The sequence below is a fragment of the Andrographis paniculata genome, unplaced genomic scaffold, assembly GCF_009805555.1.
Source record: "Andrographis paniculata isolate CXL003 unplaced genomic scaffold, ASM980555v1 Contig78END, whole genome shotgun sequence".
NCBI classification, from domain to species: domain Eukaryota; kingdom Viridiplantae; phylum Streptophyta; class Magnoliopsida; order Lamiales; family Acanthaceae; genus Andrographis; species Andrographis paniculata.
The window spans coordinates 4,456,421-4,474,658 of NW_026137615.1; the positions used below are offsets into that span (position 1 = coordinate 4,456,421).

At 30.6% G+C, this 18,238-nt stretch overlaps 3 long non-coding RNA genes across 8 annotated transcripts; 1 reads left to right on the top strand and 2 right to left on the bottom strand.

The window, feature by feature from the left end:
- The first annotated feature begins 2,762 nt into the window (after window positions 1-2,762).
- On the top strand, window positions 2,763-17,931 carry LOC127239668 (uncharacterized). 6 transcript variants are annotated; one of them, XR_007836190.1, is made up of 8 exons: window positions 2,763-2,985; window positions 3,049-3,304; window positions 3,969-4,170; window positions 4,459-4,549; window positions 4,825-4,889; window positions 5,063-5,167; window positions 6,447-6,537; window positions 17,572-17,931. It is a non-coding gene; the product is annotated as an uncharacterized LOC127239668 (long non-coding RNA). The 6 variants fall into 6 exon arrangements; XR_007836192.1 differs by having other exon boundaries at window positions 5,066-5,167; XR_007836191.1 differs by having other exon boundaries at window positions 4,842-4,889.
- Window positions 5,870-11,993, bottom strand: LOC127239669 (uncharacterized). Its single transcript, XR_007836193.1, has 9 exons — window positions 11,933-11,993; window positions 11,598-11,864; window positions 10,928-11,529; window positions 9,588-9,854; window positions 8,644-8,847; window positions 7,911-7,973; window positions 7,577-7,841; window positions 7,242-7,508; window positions 5,870-7,173 (listed from the first exon to the last, which is right to left on the bottom strand). It is a non-coding gene; the product is annotated as an uncharacterized LOC127239669 (long non-coding RNA).
- Window positions 13,808-14,802, bottom strand: LOC127239670 (uncharacterized). Its single transcript, XR_007836194.1, has 4 exons — window positions 14,690-14,802; window positions 14,536-14,605; window positions 13,953-14,015; window positions 13,808-13,882 (listed from the first exon to the last, which is right to left on the bottom strand). It is a non-coding gene; the product is annotated as an uncharacterized LOC127239670 (long non-coding RNA).
- Window positions 17,932-18,238: the final 307 nt, after the last annotated feature.

Below are 18,238 nucleotides of genomic sequence, written 5' to 3' on the forward strand. Positions count from 1 at the left end.
AAAAAAAGAAATGGATATTTTGTTATGGGACGGACTAAAATGAAAAAATGGATACTTTGTTATAGGACGGAGAAAGTATGAGAAATCCTATTGTTAATATAAGAAATATTATGTTGTGTTGAATTTTTTATTTTTTGTTGGCGAATAGAATATATATTATGTTAATATATAAATATTGTATTTTTTATAGTATATATGAGAAATCCTAATGTGGTGTTTGATAGGGAGAATGAAATTGAAATGAGAGTAGAGAATGAAATTGGAGAGAAAATAAATTGAGTAGAAAATGAAATTAATTCTCTTATTTAATAAACAATTTTTGGTGATTTTTTTCTAAAAAGTTATACTTACGATGTTTTGCAATATTATATTTTAACACAATTTTTTAAAAAATCGTAAAAAATTAAATACTTGAATAATAAATTAAATGTGATTTTTGTAAATGGAAATAATATAATTTTAAAGATTATAAAAATTAAATAATAAAAAAAATAAATAATAATAATATACTACAATATCATTTTTCTTCATTTGTCAGGATACGAGAGAAAAATGAAAATTAATTTATTTTTAAGTTTTATTTCTTTAATTCAAATAAACAAGAGAAATAGAAACATTTTATTCGGTTAATTCCCTGTACCAAACACACCCTAAATATATATATCAAAATTATTTTATTCGTTTGTTATTTTTAATACAAAAATCTATTGCTTAAAATTTATATTTAACATAACTTTTCACTAAAAACAATATATCAATCTTTTTAAAATTAAATATGAAAATAAAGAAATATATATAACAAATAAAAACATAACTTAATTGTCAGGAAAATTTAAGAATAATAAAATTTGGTGGGTTTTTGGTAAGTAACAACTAATTAAGTTCATTATTTATTAATGCAATTATTATAATGGTTATTCTATAAAGCTCGTATACTATTTCGTAAATTAAAATTAATTATTAATATTAAGGGTGTGTTGTTTGTGAGATTTATTTTAGTTTTTCTATTCTTAAAATTTTTTACTAAAAAAAGAGTATTAAATCAAATATATATTTTCATTATAATAAAATTTAATTTTATATTCAAAATATCATTTCAATATATATTTATATCAAATCAAATAATTATTTGAATCCAAAATTTTACTATTTTAAAAACAATACCTCGTAAACAAACACAACGTAAGCTATATTGAAATTTAGTTTGATTTACTCTGCTATTTGTTGTAACATTAATTGTAGTAGCATTTGAATACTAAACTATATATTTACTTTTATATTTTTTGAATTTTTGGTAAATATAATTATTTTATTGCACATCAAATATTCAATTAGTTTTATTATTTTCATTCTTAAAAAATAAAAAATAAAAAAATAAAACTCTAAATAGAGCTTAACTTATTGTTGATATTTTGAATTTTTTTTTTTTTTTTTTTTTATAACATTTTAAATAGAAAAAATATTTTAATGGTATGGTTAATTAAATACAAAATAAGTATTCGATAATCGATATTTATATTAAAAAAAAATTATATTTATTGAAACAAAAAAAATAATAATAAACATAGCCTCAAAATTGTAAATGAATGATGTTTTTTTGTTTATATTTTGTCGATTTAAGTTTTTGGGTTTTGTTCATTAAAATATATATTTTTTAAAACTAACATAATTCTCAATATATATTACATGTCTTATAAAAAAGAGTACTATTTTTTATTTTTTTGCATATTTAACATTAAAATAATTTTATATTTGTCTAATTTATTTCATATAGAGACTAATAAAGATTATTTTTATTTTTTATAATAATTTGCACTATGTATCAATATAAAATTATTTTCATTTATTTTTCATAGTAAAAAATCATAATATTTTCATTTTTTAAACTATTTTGTATATTTTTTACTATAAAAAAAATACAAAATACACACTATATTATACATACAATTACTTTATATATAAAGTCAAAAGACAAAAATATCAAAAAACTCTTACACACTTTCGCTAACTAATAAAATACTACTACCTCGTTTCGTAAGCGATGGCCTAGTGGTGTCGGAATGGACTCGTGACCGTGAAATAATGAGTTCAAACTCCAACTCCTTCAGGTCTTGCCTTGCCACACATGGTTTGCCTAGTGTGACTATTAATTAATAAATATTTCTTTATTAAAAATTAGGGATATTTTAATATGATTATTTTTATTATAATTATAAATTAAGACAAAAAAATTAAATAATTAATTTCTTATTGGATAATAATTAAATTATTTGACATTTGGATCATTTTCATCCCAAATAAGAAATAATAATCATCAATGTTTAAAATTAGACTACTATTATAATATTTTTATCATACTTTGTTTGACAGTAGTCACTAAATTAATATTTAATACATCTACATTATATAAATAATGACTAAATTACATATATTATTCGATTAATTGCTTCAATTCGATTAAAATTTAAAAGTATAAATTTAGATTTCGATTTATTTATAATTTATAATTTTGGTTAATAAAAATATCCGAATTTTTAGAAAAATAAAAATGATGAATATTAATAAATACTCTTTCCGTCACGTAAAAATAAGTAGGTTTTGTTGAATACAAAGACTGATAGATAATAATATTTTAATATTAAAATTAAATATCTAAAAAATAAAGTAAGTGTATTATATAAAAAAGAAAGTTATATCAACTTATTAAGATCTAATTTTTGAAAAAAATAATTGACTTAACACATTTATTTGAAAAACCCCAAATGCCAATGCCAATGCGCTCTGCCGCCGACATGCGCGCGACCTCCTCTTCTTCTACGCTACGGCCTCATCATACTTCTCTTTCTTCCTCATCCTCCTCCTCCTCCTCCGCTGCACCGTCGTCTTCGTCTTCCTCCTCCTCCTCTGCTCCGACGCCGTCTACGCACTCTATTCTCTACTATGTCCTCGATGAACTCGCCGCAGGAGGAGGCCTCTGTCAAAACAGTAAGCGATTTCTCAATTTCATTAATAAATTTCTGTTTCGTTCTAATTTGGTGTTTGAATCAGGTGAGAATGGTGATAAGGGGGAGAGTGCAAGGTGTGTTCTATCGGAATTGGACGATTGATAATGCAAAGGGGATGGATCTGTGGAGGCGTTGTTTCCGGGAGAAGGTTGAGGAGATGGAGCAGCGGTGTAGGAGAGGTGAGGTCCGCCTGATGCTATGGTGACTGGAATTCAGGCATTTCCGAGCACGGATGATCCTGGGAATGAATTCGAGCGGAAGCCTACCGTGTGAGTGAATGAATCAGCGATTCTGATCAGGTATGACTTCGAAGCTCTCCTTGTTCCAGTTAATAATACAACTTTATGTTGATCATCTTGTGAGTATTGTAGCAGTGTAGTGATGATTATGGTGATGATCTGATCTGATCCTGATATATTTCAATGAGTAGATTAAAGATCAGTGAGTGATTGAATGATGATATAGAATAATGCTTTTGCAGTTTTAGTTGTTTCTCATGGATGGGGTCTTCAAAGTTGATTTACTATACTGGCTTTGGCTTTTGAGATCTTGCTAGTGTTTACTTGTGTGGTTTGGGATGTTTTCGATGTTTTGGATTTGAATTTTTTGAATAGAAAAATAGGGGTTTGATTTGATTTGATTTTTTGCATAGAGCCGAGGTATAGAAAATTGTATTTGCAAAAGGATTCATAAAAGCACAAGTAAATGATCCCCGACATTTTGGAAGGAAATGAGTAGAAGATAGCACCCGCTGTAGAACAAAACCGTGCTCATTTAAGATTTCGGTTTCGTTTTGGTTGGTTGTTGTAATTTGGTGTTTGTATTAGGTGAGAATAGTGATAAAGGGGAGAGTGCATGCCGTATGCTGTATGTTGTATGTTGTCTTTGGGTGTTCAATTTCAAAAATTAACTGCAGTTTAAAATTTTATCAACGTCTATTTCCTCTTATTCTTTTCATTGTAGAGGAGCAGCTAAATGCTACAACATGACTCTTTGTGAGGAACATCTTAATGTGCTCCTACCTGCAAAGCCACCCTTTCATCCTCACATGTTTCAAACTTGTGCTGTTGTTGGAAATTCGAGGGATCTTCTGAAGACAGAATTTGGAAAGGAAATCGACGGGCATGATGCACTTATAAGAGACAATGAGGCCCCTGTCAATGAGGTAAAAAGCAACTTGTTGCACATTCATCTTCCTAGAATTTTCTTATTATATTTGCTTTGTATCACTGGCTTGATGCCTAAACCAATATGGAGGAGCTTTGGTTTGAGAAGTTCAATGTTGATATATATATATATATATAATGTATTGTTATTTGAAAAATTGTTTTAAAGTGCAATTTGAAGTTTTTTTATACCAATTATAATTATATCTATAGTCTCATCATCTTGACGTAGATTCTGAAATTTGGGCTCTCATTTATTATTAGTTATTTATTTTCTTGTTGTATAGAAATATGCCAAGTATGTTGGTTTGAAGAGAGACTTCTGCCTTGTGGTTAGGGGTGCTGCTCGTAACATGATCAAGATTCTCAATGGATCAGGTAAGTCAACAAATTTTTGTTTGAGTTAAATCACAGTAATTATTTGTACTACCGATGGATTTCATATCTACGTACATATGGTTTTTACTTTTTGTTCCATGAGCATCCTCCTTAGCACTTGTCCATCAAACCTGACATTAGTGCTAGATGCATGGAGATTCTCAATGCATTTTGGCATACCAGTTTCTGAACAGTTAGTCTTATTCTATATGCTAGTGAAAACTTTTAGGCATCTATGTATATAACATGTCAATTTTGGTATATATTTTATCTAGATTTTCACAATCAATAGAGATCCTTCTTGGAGGAAGTCAGAAAGCTAAAAAGGTCACATGATTCGGTAATTAAGAGAGCATCAGTCACAATGCAGATTTTAATTCATTCATTCATTCCATCATTTATTTAAATAGATTTTTGATGGTCTCGTTGTGTCGACTTAAGTTTTGTTTTGCTGTAAGAAAAACAAAAGTATTGGATGTTATATTATATGTGTTCCCTTTCCTTTCTCTGCAGCAGAGTGAGTGGGCATTGCTGAGGAGGGGTGGGGGTATGTATATGCATCACTCAGTCCGTAGGGGAAATATGTGCTGCAATGCTCTCTGCTCTCTGCCTGCTCAAGTAAGTAACTAACTCTCTCGACTGTCTCATTTTATTCAGAATATTTTCCATTTCCATCTCCATCTCTTCTCTCCACCTCCATCCCTAGCTCGTCTACCTTTCCTTCATTCTTTGTTCTTGCCCAATCCAAGTCTGTTGGTGATTAGTAATTAAGGAAACCATTAGTGATATTATATTATGTATGACAGCTATGGTCTCTATTTATTTTTACAAGTAATTTTTTTTTTAAAAAAATCTTTATAATTAAAAATTATTCATATTATATATATATATTACTATAATACTAATGAAATCATTCGGATAAAAAAAAATCTTTTAAAATATGACCGTTTTGTTTTTATTTATTTTTAGAAATAACTTTTTAAAATTTTTATAATTTAAATATTAATATTTTTATATTTATAATACTAATGAAATCACTAGTGATGGGACGTACGTCTCGAGCATGTAAAATCCTGCAAGATTTAATCTTATTTTTTCATTATTGTTACACAAATCCTACTATTTTTTATACTCATATATATATTTTTTTTTATCAACTATCAATTTAATGTGAAATATTCTGATTTTTTAAAATTTTTTTATAGCTTCATTTTTTTTTCTATTTTATAATTAAAAAAAATTATAAAAGTATTGCAAATAAAAATTGAAGAGAGCAGGATTAGAAATTTTCTTTTATCTAAATTATATTATTTAAATGCAATATTTATCTTCTCAATTAATATATTTTATTTCCTCTTACAAATAAAACTATTGCAAATAAACCTACGGGTGTTGCAGGTATGCGCAGTCGAATGTGTGTTTGAAGTATTGCAACATGTTACTTAAATGAATATGTACTTTTTGTTACATTTTGAGTTTTATAATAAAAAAAATGTACAAAAAGAGTAATATGATTTCTAGTATTCATGTGTATGTATGTGTGAACATTAATTTTTGTCCACTAATTGTTGAACATATTTCCATAAGACAAATGGGTCAAATTTTATTTAAAAAGTTTAAAATAGTAGTCATGTTGTGCTTAATAATTTTCTCATGGGCATTTTTGTCTTCCCCTGAGTTATGAACAGATTGTTTGCGAGCTGGTACAAAGTAGTCTTAGTATAGAGAATTTGATGAACTGTATTTCGTAATAATAATGCTTTGGGCAATTTCATAATAACAGTTATATAAAAGACCAGTATAAGCATGATTTGTGTTTTTTTTTACTTAAATCTCTTACTTTCAAGAGGTATATGCAAAAGTATTGGGAAATGACTTCTCTGGTGCACCATTGCAGTTCGATACAAAGGTATTCCTGGGAAAAGCTTCAGCATATCGGCGGATTTAAAGAAAAAAGCTTCAGCATATTGGTGGATTCATATTTCAAGGTATCTTGCTTCCATTATTTGATAAAGTTATATCATTTTTGAAAAAAAAATGTGGCAATTTATAAAGCTGGTATTACTCCCCCGCCACGCAAAAAATTTGTGCATTTTTCGCGAGGGAGGGAGTAATATTTTTTTTGGGCTGGCACGGGCCGTTTTAAAATTCAAGCCCGATAGGCCCGGCCTGATTTTGCATTGGGCTTGAAAACCCAAACCAAGGCATGGCCCGGTTTGAAATTATACCGGGCCAGCCCAGCCCAAATTTTTAATATTAGATTTAAAAATAATTTGTCTTTTTTTATTAAAAAATAAATTATATTAATCTAAATTGATATAATTAGGACAAAATACTTTTATTGATAATTAAGAAATTAAACGTTAATTAATTATTAATTTTATTTTAAAGTTAATATTATATTAAAAAATATTTTTACTTCAATTATTTTAATAAATTGGACCGTGCCTAGCACGTAACAATTTGCAGAAATTAATGCATGCATGTCCCGGGACCGACGTAAAAATAAATCTATTTCTGTATGCATAATGCTAAATTTAATTAAATGCATAAATGTAAAAGGATAGGGACGAATTACTCCCTATGTTGTGTTCGGTCGTCCGGCCGCTCCCTCTCGTATGCATCTAAAAAGATTTAAAATAGATATTAGTATATATATAGGAAACAAAAAAATAATATTAAAATCAGTTACCTTGGATTTGAAATCGAGATCGAAGGATCTTTGCGAATCCCTTCGTCTCCACATAAGCTTTACCTACAAATTGAAAACACTTGAAAATAAGTTAGTATAAAATATAGAAACAAAATTAATGCATGCATGTCCCGGGACCGACGTAAAAATAAATCTATTTTTATATGCATAATGCTAAATTAAACTAAATGCGTAAATGTAAAAGGATAGGGACGAATTACTCCCTATGTTTTGTTTGGTCGTCCGGCCGCTCCCTATGGTATGCATCTAAAAAGATTTAAAATAGATATTAGTATATATATATGAAACAAAAAAATAATATTAAAATCAGTTACCTTGGATTTGAAATCGAGATCGAAGATCTTGCGGATCCCCTAGTCTCCACATAAGCTTTACCTACAAAATAAAAACACTTGAAAATAAGTTAGTATAAATTATCGAAACAAAATTAATGCATGCATGTCCCGGGACTGACGTAAAAATAAATCTATTTCTATTTGCATAATGCTAAATTAAACTAAATGCGTAAATGTAAAAGGATAGGGACGAATTACTCCCTATGTTTTGTTCGGTCGTCCGGCCGCTCCCTATGGTATGCATCTAAAAAAATTTAAAATAGATATTAGTATATATATAAAAAAACAAAAAAATAATATTAAAATCACTTACCTTGGATTTGAAATCGAGATCGAAGGATCTTTGCGGATCCCCTCGTCTCCACATATGCTTTACCTACAAATTGAAAACACTTGAAAATAAGTTAGTACAAAATATAGAAACAAAATTAATGCATGCATGTCCCGGGACTGACGTAAAAATAAATCTATTTCTATATGCATAATGCTAAATTAAATTAAATGCATAAATGTAAAAGGATAGGGACGAATTACTCCCTATGTTGTGTTCGGTCGTCCGGCCGCTCCCTCTCGTATGCATCTAAAAAGATTTAAAATAGATATTAGTATATATATAGGAAACGAAAAAATAATATTAAAATCACTTACCTTGGATTTGAAATCGAGATCGAAGGATCTTTGCGGATCCCCTCGTCTCCACCTAAGCTTTACCTACAAATTAAAAACACTTGAAAATAAGTTAGTATAAAATATAGAAACAAAATTAATGCATGCATGTCCCGGGACTGACGTAAAAATAAATCTATTTCTATATGCATAATGCTAAATTAAATTAAATGCATAAATGTAAAAGGATAGGGACGAATTACTCCCTATGTTGTGTTCGGTCGTCCGGCCGCTCCCTCTCGTATGCATCTAAAAAGATTTAAAATAGATATTAGTATATATATAGGAAACGAAAAAATAATATTAAAATCACTTACCTTGGATTTGAAATCGAGATCGAAGGATCTTTGCGGATCCCCTCGTCTCCACCTAAGCTTTACCTACAAATTAAAAACACTTGAAAATAAGTTAGTATAAAATATAGAAACAAAATTAATGCATGCATGTCCCGGGACTGACGTAAAAATAAATCTATTTCTATATGCATAATGCTAAATTAAATTAAAAGCATAAATGTGAAAGGAAAGGGACGGATTACTCCCTATGTTGTGTTCGGTCGTCCGGCCGCTCCCTCTCGTATGCATCTAAAAAGATTTAAAATAGATATTAGTATATATATATAGGAAACGAAAAAATAATATTAAAATCACTTACCTTGGATTTGAAATCGAGATCGAAGGATCTTTGCGGATCCCCTCGTCTCCACCTAAGCTTTACCTACAAATTAAAAACACTTGAAAATAAGTTAGTATAAAATATAGAAACAAAATTAATGCATGCATGTCCCGGGACTGACGTAAAAATAAATCTATTTCTATATGCATAATGCTAAATTAAATTAAATGCATAAATGTAAAAGGATAGGGACGAATTACTCCCTATGTTGTGTTCGGTCGTCCGGCCGCTCCCTCTCGTATGCATCTAAAAAGATTTAAAATAGATATTAGTATATATATAGGAAACGAAAAAATAATATTAAAATCACTTACCTTGGATTTGAAATCGAGATCGAAGGATCTTTGCGGATCCCCTCGTCTCCACCTAAGCTTTACCTACAAATTAAAAACACTTGAAAATAAGTTAGTATAAAATATAGAAACAAAATTAATGCATGCATGTCCCGGGACTGACGTAAAAATAAATCTATTTCTATATGCATAATGCTAAATTAAATTAAATGCATAAATGTAAAAGGATAGGGACGAATTACTCCCTATGTTGTGTTCGGTCGTCCGGCCGCTCCCTCTCGTATGCATCTAAAAAGATTTAAAATAGATATTAGTATATATATAGGAAACGAAAAAATAATATTAAAATCACTTACCTTGGATTTGAAATCGAGATCGAAGGATCTTTGCGGATCCCCTCGTCTCCACCTAAGCTTTACCTACAAATTAAAAACACTTGAAAATAAGTTAGTATAAAATATAGAAACAAAATTAATGCATGCATGTCCCGGGACTGACGTAAAAATAAATCTATTTCTATATGCATAATGCTAAATTAAATTAAATGCATAAATGTAAAAGGATAGGGACGAATTACTCCCTATGTTGTGTTCGGTCGTCCGGCCGCTCCCTCTCGTATGCATCTAAAAAGATTTAAAATAGATATTAGTATATATATAGGAAACGAAAAAATAATATTAAAATCACTTACCTTGGATTTGAAATCGAGATCGAAGGATCTTTGCGGATCCCCTCGTCTCCACCTAAGCTTTACCTACAAATTAAAAACACTTGAAAATAAGTTAGTATAAAATATAGAAACAAAATTAATGCATGCATGTCCCGGGACTGACGTAAAAATAAATCTATTTCTATATGCATAATGCTAAATTAAATTAAATACATAAATGTAAAAGGATAGGGACGAATTACTCCCTATGTTGTGTTCGGTCGTCCGGCCGCTCCCTCTCGTATGCATCTAAAAAGATTTAAAATAGATATTAGTATATATATAGGAAACGAAAAAATAATATTAAAATCACTTACCTTGGATTTGAAATCGAGATCGAAGGATCTTTGCGGATCCCCTCGTCTCCACCTAAGCTTTACCTACAAATTAAAAACACTTGAAAATAAGTTAGTATAAAATATAGAAACAAAATTAATGCATGCATGTCCCGGGACTGACGTAAAAATAAATCTATTTCTATATGCATAATGCTAAATTAAATTAAATGCATAAATGTAAAAGGATAGGGACGAATTACTCCCTATGTTGTGTTCGGTCGTCCGGCCGCTCCCTCTCGTATGCATCTAAAAAGATTTAAAATAGATATTAGTATATATATAGGAAACGAAAAAATAATATTAAAATCACTTACCTTGGATTTGAAATCGAGATCGAAGGATCTTTGCGGATCCCCTCGTCTCCACCTAAGCTTTACCTACAAATTAAAAACACTTGAAAATAAGTTAGTATAAAATATAGAAACAAAATTAATGCATGCATGTCCCGGGACTGACGTAAAAATAAATCTATTTCTATATGCATAATGCTAAATTAAATTAAATGCATAAATGTAAAAGGATAGGGACGAATTACTCCCTATGTTGTGTTCGGTCGTCCGGCCGCTCCCTCTCGTATGCATCTAAAAAGATTTAAAATAGATATTAGTATATATATAGGAAACGAAAAAATAATATTAAAATCACTTACCTTGGATTTGAAATCGAGATCGAAGGATATTTGCGGATCCCCTCGTCTCCACCTAAGCTTTACCTACAAATTAAAAACACTTGAAAATAAGTTAGTATAAAATATAGAAACAAAATTAATGCATGCATGTCCCGGGACTGACGTAAAAATAAATCTATTTCTATATGCATAATGCTAAATTAAATTAAATGCATAAATGTAAAAGGATAGGGACGAATTACTCCCTATGTTGTGTTCGGTCGTCCGGCCGCTCCCTCTCGTATGCATCTAAAAAGATTTAAAATAGATATTAGTATATATATAGGAAACGAAAAAATAATATTAAAATCACTTACCTTGGATTTGAAATCGAGATCGAAGGATATTTGCGGATCCCCTCGTCTCCACCTAAGCTTTACCTACAAATTAAAAACACTTTAAAATAAGTTAGTATAAAATATAGAAACAAAATTAATGCATGCATGTCCCGGGACTGACGTAAAAATAAATCTATTTCTATATGCATAATGCTAAATTAAATTAAATGCATAAATGTAAAAGGATAGGGACGAATTACTCCCTATGTTGTGTTCGGTCGTCCGGCCGCTCCCTCTCGTATGCATCTAAAAAGATTTAAAATAGATATTAGTATATATATAGGAAACGAAAAAATAATATTAAAATCACTTACCTCGGATTTGAAATCGAGATCGAAGGATCTTTGCGGATCCCCTCGTCTCCACCTAAGCTTTACCTACAAATTAAAAACACTTGAAAATAAGTTAGTATAAAATATAGAAACAAAATTAATGCATGCATGTCCCGGGACTGACGTAAAAATAAATCTATTTCTATATGCATAATGCTAAATTAAATTAAAAGCATAAATGTGAAAGGATAGGGACGAATTACTCCCTATGTTGTGTTCGGTCGTCCGGCCGCTCCCTCTCGTATGCATCTAAAAAGATTTAAAATAGATATTAGTATATATATAGGAAACGAAAAAATAATATTAAAATCACTTACCTTGGATTTGAAATCGAGATCGAAGGATATTTGCGGATCCCCTCGTCTCCACCTAAGCTTTACCTACAAATTAAAAACACTTGAAAATAAGTTAGTATAAAATATAGAAACAAAATTAATGCATGCATGTCCCGGGACTGACGTAAAAATAAATCTATTTCTATATGCATAATGCTAAATTAAATTAAATGCATAAATGTAAAAGGATAGGGACGAATTACTCCCTATGTTGTGTTCGGTCGTCCGGCCGCTCCCTCTCGTATGCATCTAAAAAGATTTAAAATAGATATTAGTATATATATAGGAAACGAAAAAATAATATTAAAATCACTTACCTTGGATTTGAAATCGAGATCGAAGGATCTTTGCGGATCCCCTCGTCTCCACCTAAGCTTTACCTACAAATTAAAAACACTTGAAAATAAGTTAGTATAAAATATAGAAACAAAATTAATGCATGCATGTCCCGGGACTGACGTAAAAATAAATCTATTTCTATATGCATAATGCTAAATTAAATTAAATGCATAAATGTAAAAGGATAGGGACGAATTACTCCCTATGTTGTGTTCGGTCGTCCGGCCGCTCCCTCTCGTATGCATCTAAAAAGATTTAAAATAGATATTAGTATATATATAGGAAACGAAAAAATAATATTAAAATCACTTACCTTGGATTTGAAATCGAGATCGAAGGATCTTTGCGGATCCCCTCGTCTCCACCTAAGCTTTACCTACAAATTAAAAACACTTGAAAATAAGTTAGTATAAAATATAGAAACAAAATTAATGCATGCATGTCCCGGGACTGACGTAAAAATAAATCTATTTCTATATGCATAATGCTAAATTAAATTAAATGCATAAATGTAAAAGGATAGGGACGAATTACTCCCTATGTTGTGTTCGGTCGTCCGGCCGCTCCCTCTCGTATGCATCTAAAAAGATTTAAAATAGATATTAGTATATATATAGGAAACGAAAAAATAATATTAAAATCACTTACCTTGGATTTGAAATCGAGATCGAAGGATCTTTGCGGATCCCCTCGTCTCCACCTAAGCTTTACCTACAAATTAAAAACACTTGAAAATAAGTTAGTATAAAATATAGAAACAAAATTAATGCATGCATGTCCCGGGACTGACGTAAAAATAAATCTATTTCTATATGCATAATGCTAAATTAAATTAAATGCATAAATGTGAAAGGATAGGGACGACTTACTCCCTATGTTGTGTTCGGTCGTCCGGCCGCTCCCTCTCGTATGCATCTAAAAAGATTTAAAATAGATATTAGTATATATATAGGAAACGAAAAAATAATATTAAAATCACTTACCTTGGATTTGAAATCGAGATCGAAGGATCTTTGCGGATCCCCTCGTCTCCACCTAAGCTTTACCTACAAATTAAAAACACTTGAAAATAAGTTAGTATAAAATATAGAAACAAAATTAATGCATGCATGTCCCGGGACTGACGTAAAAATAAATCTATTTCTATATGCATAATGCTAAATTAAATTAAATGCATAAATGTAAAAGGATAGGGACGAATTACTCCCTATGTTGTGTTCGGTCGTCCGGCCGCTCCCTCTCGTATGCATCTAAAAAGATTTAAAATAGATATTAGTATATATATAGGAAACGAAAAAATAATATTAAAATCACTTACCTTGGATTTGAAATCGAGATCGAAGGATCTTTGCGGATCCCCTCGTCTCCACCTAAGCTTTACCTACAAATTAAAAACACTTGAAAATAAGTTAGTATAAAATATAGAAACAAAATTAATGCATGCATGTCCCGGGACTGACGTAAAAATAAATCTATTTCTATATGCATAATGCTAAATTAAATTAAAAGCATAAATGTGAAAGGAAAGGGACGGATTACTCCCTATGATGTATTCGGTCGTCCGATCATCCGGCCACTCCCGATCGTATGTATCTAGAAAGATTCAAAATAGATATTAGTATATATGTATAGGAAACAATAAAATAATATTAATATCACTTACCTTGGATTTAAAATCGAGATTGAAGGATCTTTGCGGATCCCCTCGTCTCCACATGAGCTTTACCTACAAATTAAAAACATTTGAAAATAAGTTAGTATAAAATATAGAAACAAAATTAATGCATGCAAGTCCCGGGATATAAAAATAATTCTAACTCTATATGCAATATGAGAAAATAAATGCGATTTTCCAAGATAAAAATTCCAAAATTGGATTCTAAAATTTTTCAAGAAAAGTTTTCTTGAATGATTAACACAAGACAAAAAGAAATCCTCTAAACATCAGCATCATGTGTTCTAACTGCTAGCCTGTGAGTGCCAACTCAATCAATTCGATTCAACCATAATCATACACAGCAAACACCAGTCATGCAACCGTGTCGAAAACAACACTCAGATGCTTGAGCATCACCCAAGACTTAAAAAGAAACATATAGAAATAACCACTTAAAATAAAGTAACAATTAATTTGTATTTTACCAATGAATATAGCAGCAAAAAAGGCTCTAAACCCTTGTAAATATTGAAGACTTCACCAAAATTACATTACCACTGGAGCAGTAAAAGTAAATCTCAGAACTTACTCGTCGAGAACACAAACACAAGTGTCGACCGCTGGATCCCTGAAATTCTCCAGAACCCTCTTCACAAAACCTTCTTCATCCCCTTATCGGAATTCCCCCTGCGCCTGCGCCTGCCCCTGCCCCCCGAAATTCTCCAGAACCCTCTTCACAAAACCTTCTTCATCCCCTTCTCGGAATTCTCCCTGCGCCTGCGCCTGCCCCTGCCCCCCGAAATTCTCCAGAACCCTCCTCACAAAACCTTATTCATCCCCTTCTTGGAATTCCAGCTGCCCCTACCCCTGCCCCCCGAAATTCTCCAGAACCCTCTTCACAAAACCTTCTTCATCCCCTTCTCGGAATTCCCCCTGCGCCTGCCCCTGCCCCTGCCCCTGCCCTGCTCGTACCCCCCATTGCATTTGCATTGCAGCCCCAAAAACTTATAATAATGTATACAAAATCAAAATCTAAAATATTTATAATGTATGCTTTAACGGCTACTTACCTAAAATAAAAAACTTACCATATATAATTTCAAATTTTAATATTATGTGTATATTAAAATTAAAATCAAAATCAAAATCAAAATCAAAATCTATGCTTAACGGCTACTTACCTAAAATAAAAAACTTACCATATATAATTTCACATTTTAATATTATATGTATATTAAAATTAAAATCAAAATCAAAATCAAAATCAAAATCTATGCTTAACGGCTACTTACCTAAAATAAAAAACTTACCATATATAATTTCAAATTTTAATATTATGTGTATATTAAAATTAAAATCAAAATCAAAATCAAAATCAAAATCTATGCTTAACGGCTACTTACCTAAAATAAAAAACTTACCATATATAATTTCACATTTTAATATTATATGTATATTAAAATTAAAATCAAAATCAAAATCAAAATCAAAATCTATGCTTAACGGCTACTTACCTAAAATAAAAAACTTACCATATATAATTTCAAATTTTAATATTATGTGTATATTAAAATTAAAATCAAAATCAAAATCAAAATCTATGCTTAACGGCTACTTACCTAAAATAAAAAACTTACCATATATAATTTTAATATTTTGTGTATATTTAAAATTAAAATCAAAATCAAAATCAAAATCTATGCTTAACGGCTACTTACCTAATATAAAACTTACCATATATAATTTCACATTTTAATATTATGTATATACTAAAATTAAAATAATTTCTTTTTTTAATATTATGTGTATATTAAAATTAAAATTAAAATCAAAATCAAAATCATTATGTTTAACGGCTACTTACCTAATTTAAAAACTTACCAAAAATATATTACCCTCCTATCTAATGTAATAAAAATTAAAATAATTTCTTTTTTTAATATTATATGTATATATATATGTATATATAAATTATATTTTATTGCTTCTATAAAAATATAATATTTTATTTGAATATACTGTTACAATTACATATATTTATTTATAATCATTAATTCTGATATTTTAAATAGATTAATAATTTAAAATTTATTTTACTGGTCTTAATTTTGTATTTTTAGTTTAAAGTAGTGTAAAAGAAATAATACCCAACTAATTTGTCCATTTTAGTTGGGGCACAAAGTTTTAGGTATGATGTAATTAGTAACTAATTAAGAAATATATCAGTGAAAATAATTATAGATTAAAATGACTGAAGTTAATTAAAATAAAAAATTATAAATTATGAATTTTAAAATACGATTAAAGTGTATAATTATATTTCAAAAAAATAAAAGAGAATTTATATAGGACAGATAGATATAGAAAAAGTGGATAAATTAAGTGGGACGGATGGAGTAATATTTTATGTTAAACTATTATATTTTTTAGTGGATAAATTATATATTATATATTATATATTTCGTACAAAACTATATATATTATATTTTTTAATATAAATCTAAAACCGTATTAAAAATTAAGTGGCGATAGGTCACCTGCATGCCAACAGAACCAAGAGAATAAAGCTTTGCAAATACGAAGGAGAAATGTTTTCCTAACTACCATTACCATTGTATTTATTTATTAGATTTATCCTTATCTCTATAGACCCAGATAGAGTGTATTCCTTCTCGCCGAACTCTAATTTACTCGGTGTCACGGTCACTTCCACGCTGTCCGGTGCGTGCACTGTCACCTCGTACACGGCATTCGCCTCCTTCCCGACATTTCTTATGCTTCGTTTATACTTCACAACGCTTTTATAGCCGGAGAAGGCAGCCGAGAACGACGGGTAGTTCAAATCCCCCGGAGTTTCAGCCCGACTGCGTTGCAATCCACGATCGACGAATCTTTCGTGAATGCCGTAATTTGCCGCGCATTGTACCCGATGCTGCACAAAAACGCGACGTAGTTTTGGGTATCGATGTTGTAGATCAGGCCGGGATTCGTTGCTCGGTTTGGATCGACGTGGCCCGAGAACGGATGGGACACGTCCCCGGTGGCGAGGTCCGTTAAATTATTCCCGTTGTTGTCGACGTTGTACGCCGTGGTCATCAATGCTGACTTGATCGCCGCCGGCGACCACTCAGGGTGGGCCTGTTCCAGCAGCGCCGCCAAGCCAAGCCGCTATCGACCTGCCGGAGATGATGTTGAATTCGACCTCGCGATTATCGCTGTTGAGAGACATCAATTTACATTCTCCAAAAAATAAAATAACATAATTACATTGTCCAACTAAAATAAAATCCAAAGACTAAACTACCTTAACAATAACTTGTGAAATATAGTTCATCCCCAAACTATTTCTCAGAAATACACTTACTACTTAACCTAACCTAACCAGTGAAAGAAATTGAGAGAGAGAAAACCGACCGAACCACTTACAACGTCCGTCCGCCCGTCATCTACCATTCCTCATTTGGTTCCTCTTCGACACCACATCATCAAGCTCAAGAGAACTGCCTGGCTCAGATCAGCCGAGAGTGAAATCGGTTGTCGCAGCTCTCTCCCCCTCCTCTTGATCGATTGATTTATCGTTTTCTTCTACGGAAGTTATCCAACTCTCAACACTTTAATTCTGCAGATTTATTTGGAAGTGTAAAACTTGAGGAGAAGAAGAAAGACGAAGCCCTCACAGAGACAGAGAGGAGGAGGAGGAAGAAGAGAGGAGAAGACGAGGAAGATGGAGAAACAAGTCAAGCCGGAGACGAGGACTCGACGACTCGCTTAGTATTATAGATTTTAATTATATTATGGAGAAGATCATACACTTAAAAATAAAAATATTAGTTCAATCCAATCCATGTTGGATTTTATCATTAGGACCCGACCCGACCCGCTTTAATACATTCTTGAACCCGTTTGAGATTTAAAATTGGATCCTTTTCAAAATCTCATGCAATTAGCTTATAGATTTTAGTTAATTTAATTACTTGTTATCTAATTTGATTACTTGACATATGACTAAGTAGTTAGGTAGTTATATTCGTTGTTTATATTAAACTATTTGTAAAACAGCATATTAATATTAGTTGTTTACAAATGACAATTAAAAGCATTTGAATATTTTATTTTTAGAATAGATATTAAAATAAAAAATACTGTTCTCAAAAATACTATAGCTTTTTTCATTTTGAAACAATTAATTTACCAAATAACTTAATTAATTGGTCAAACAACAAAAAAATTAACAGTTATTTAATAAGTTATTTGTCAAACAGTTCGAAGTCGATGCTTTAAGGGTGATCTAT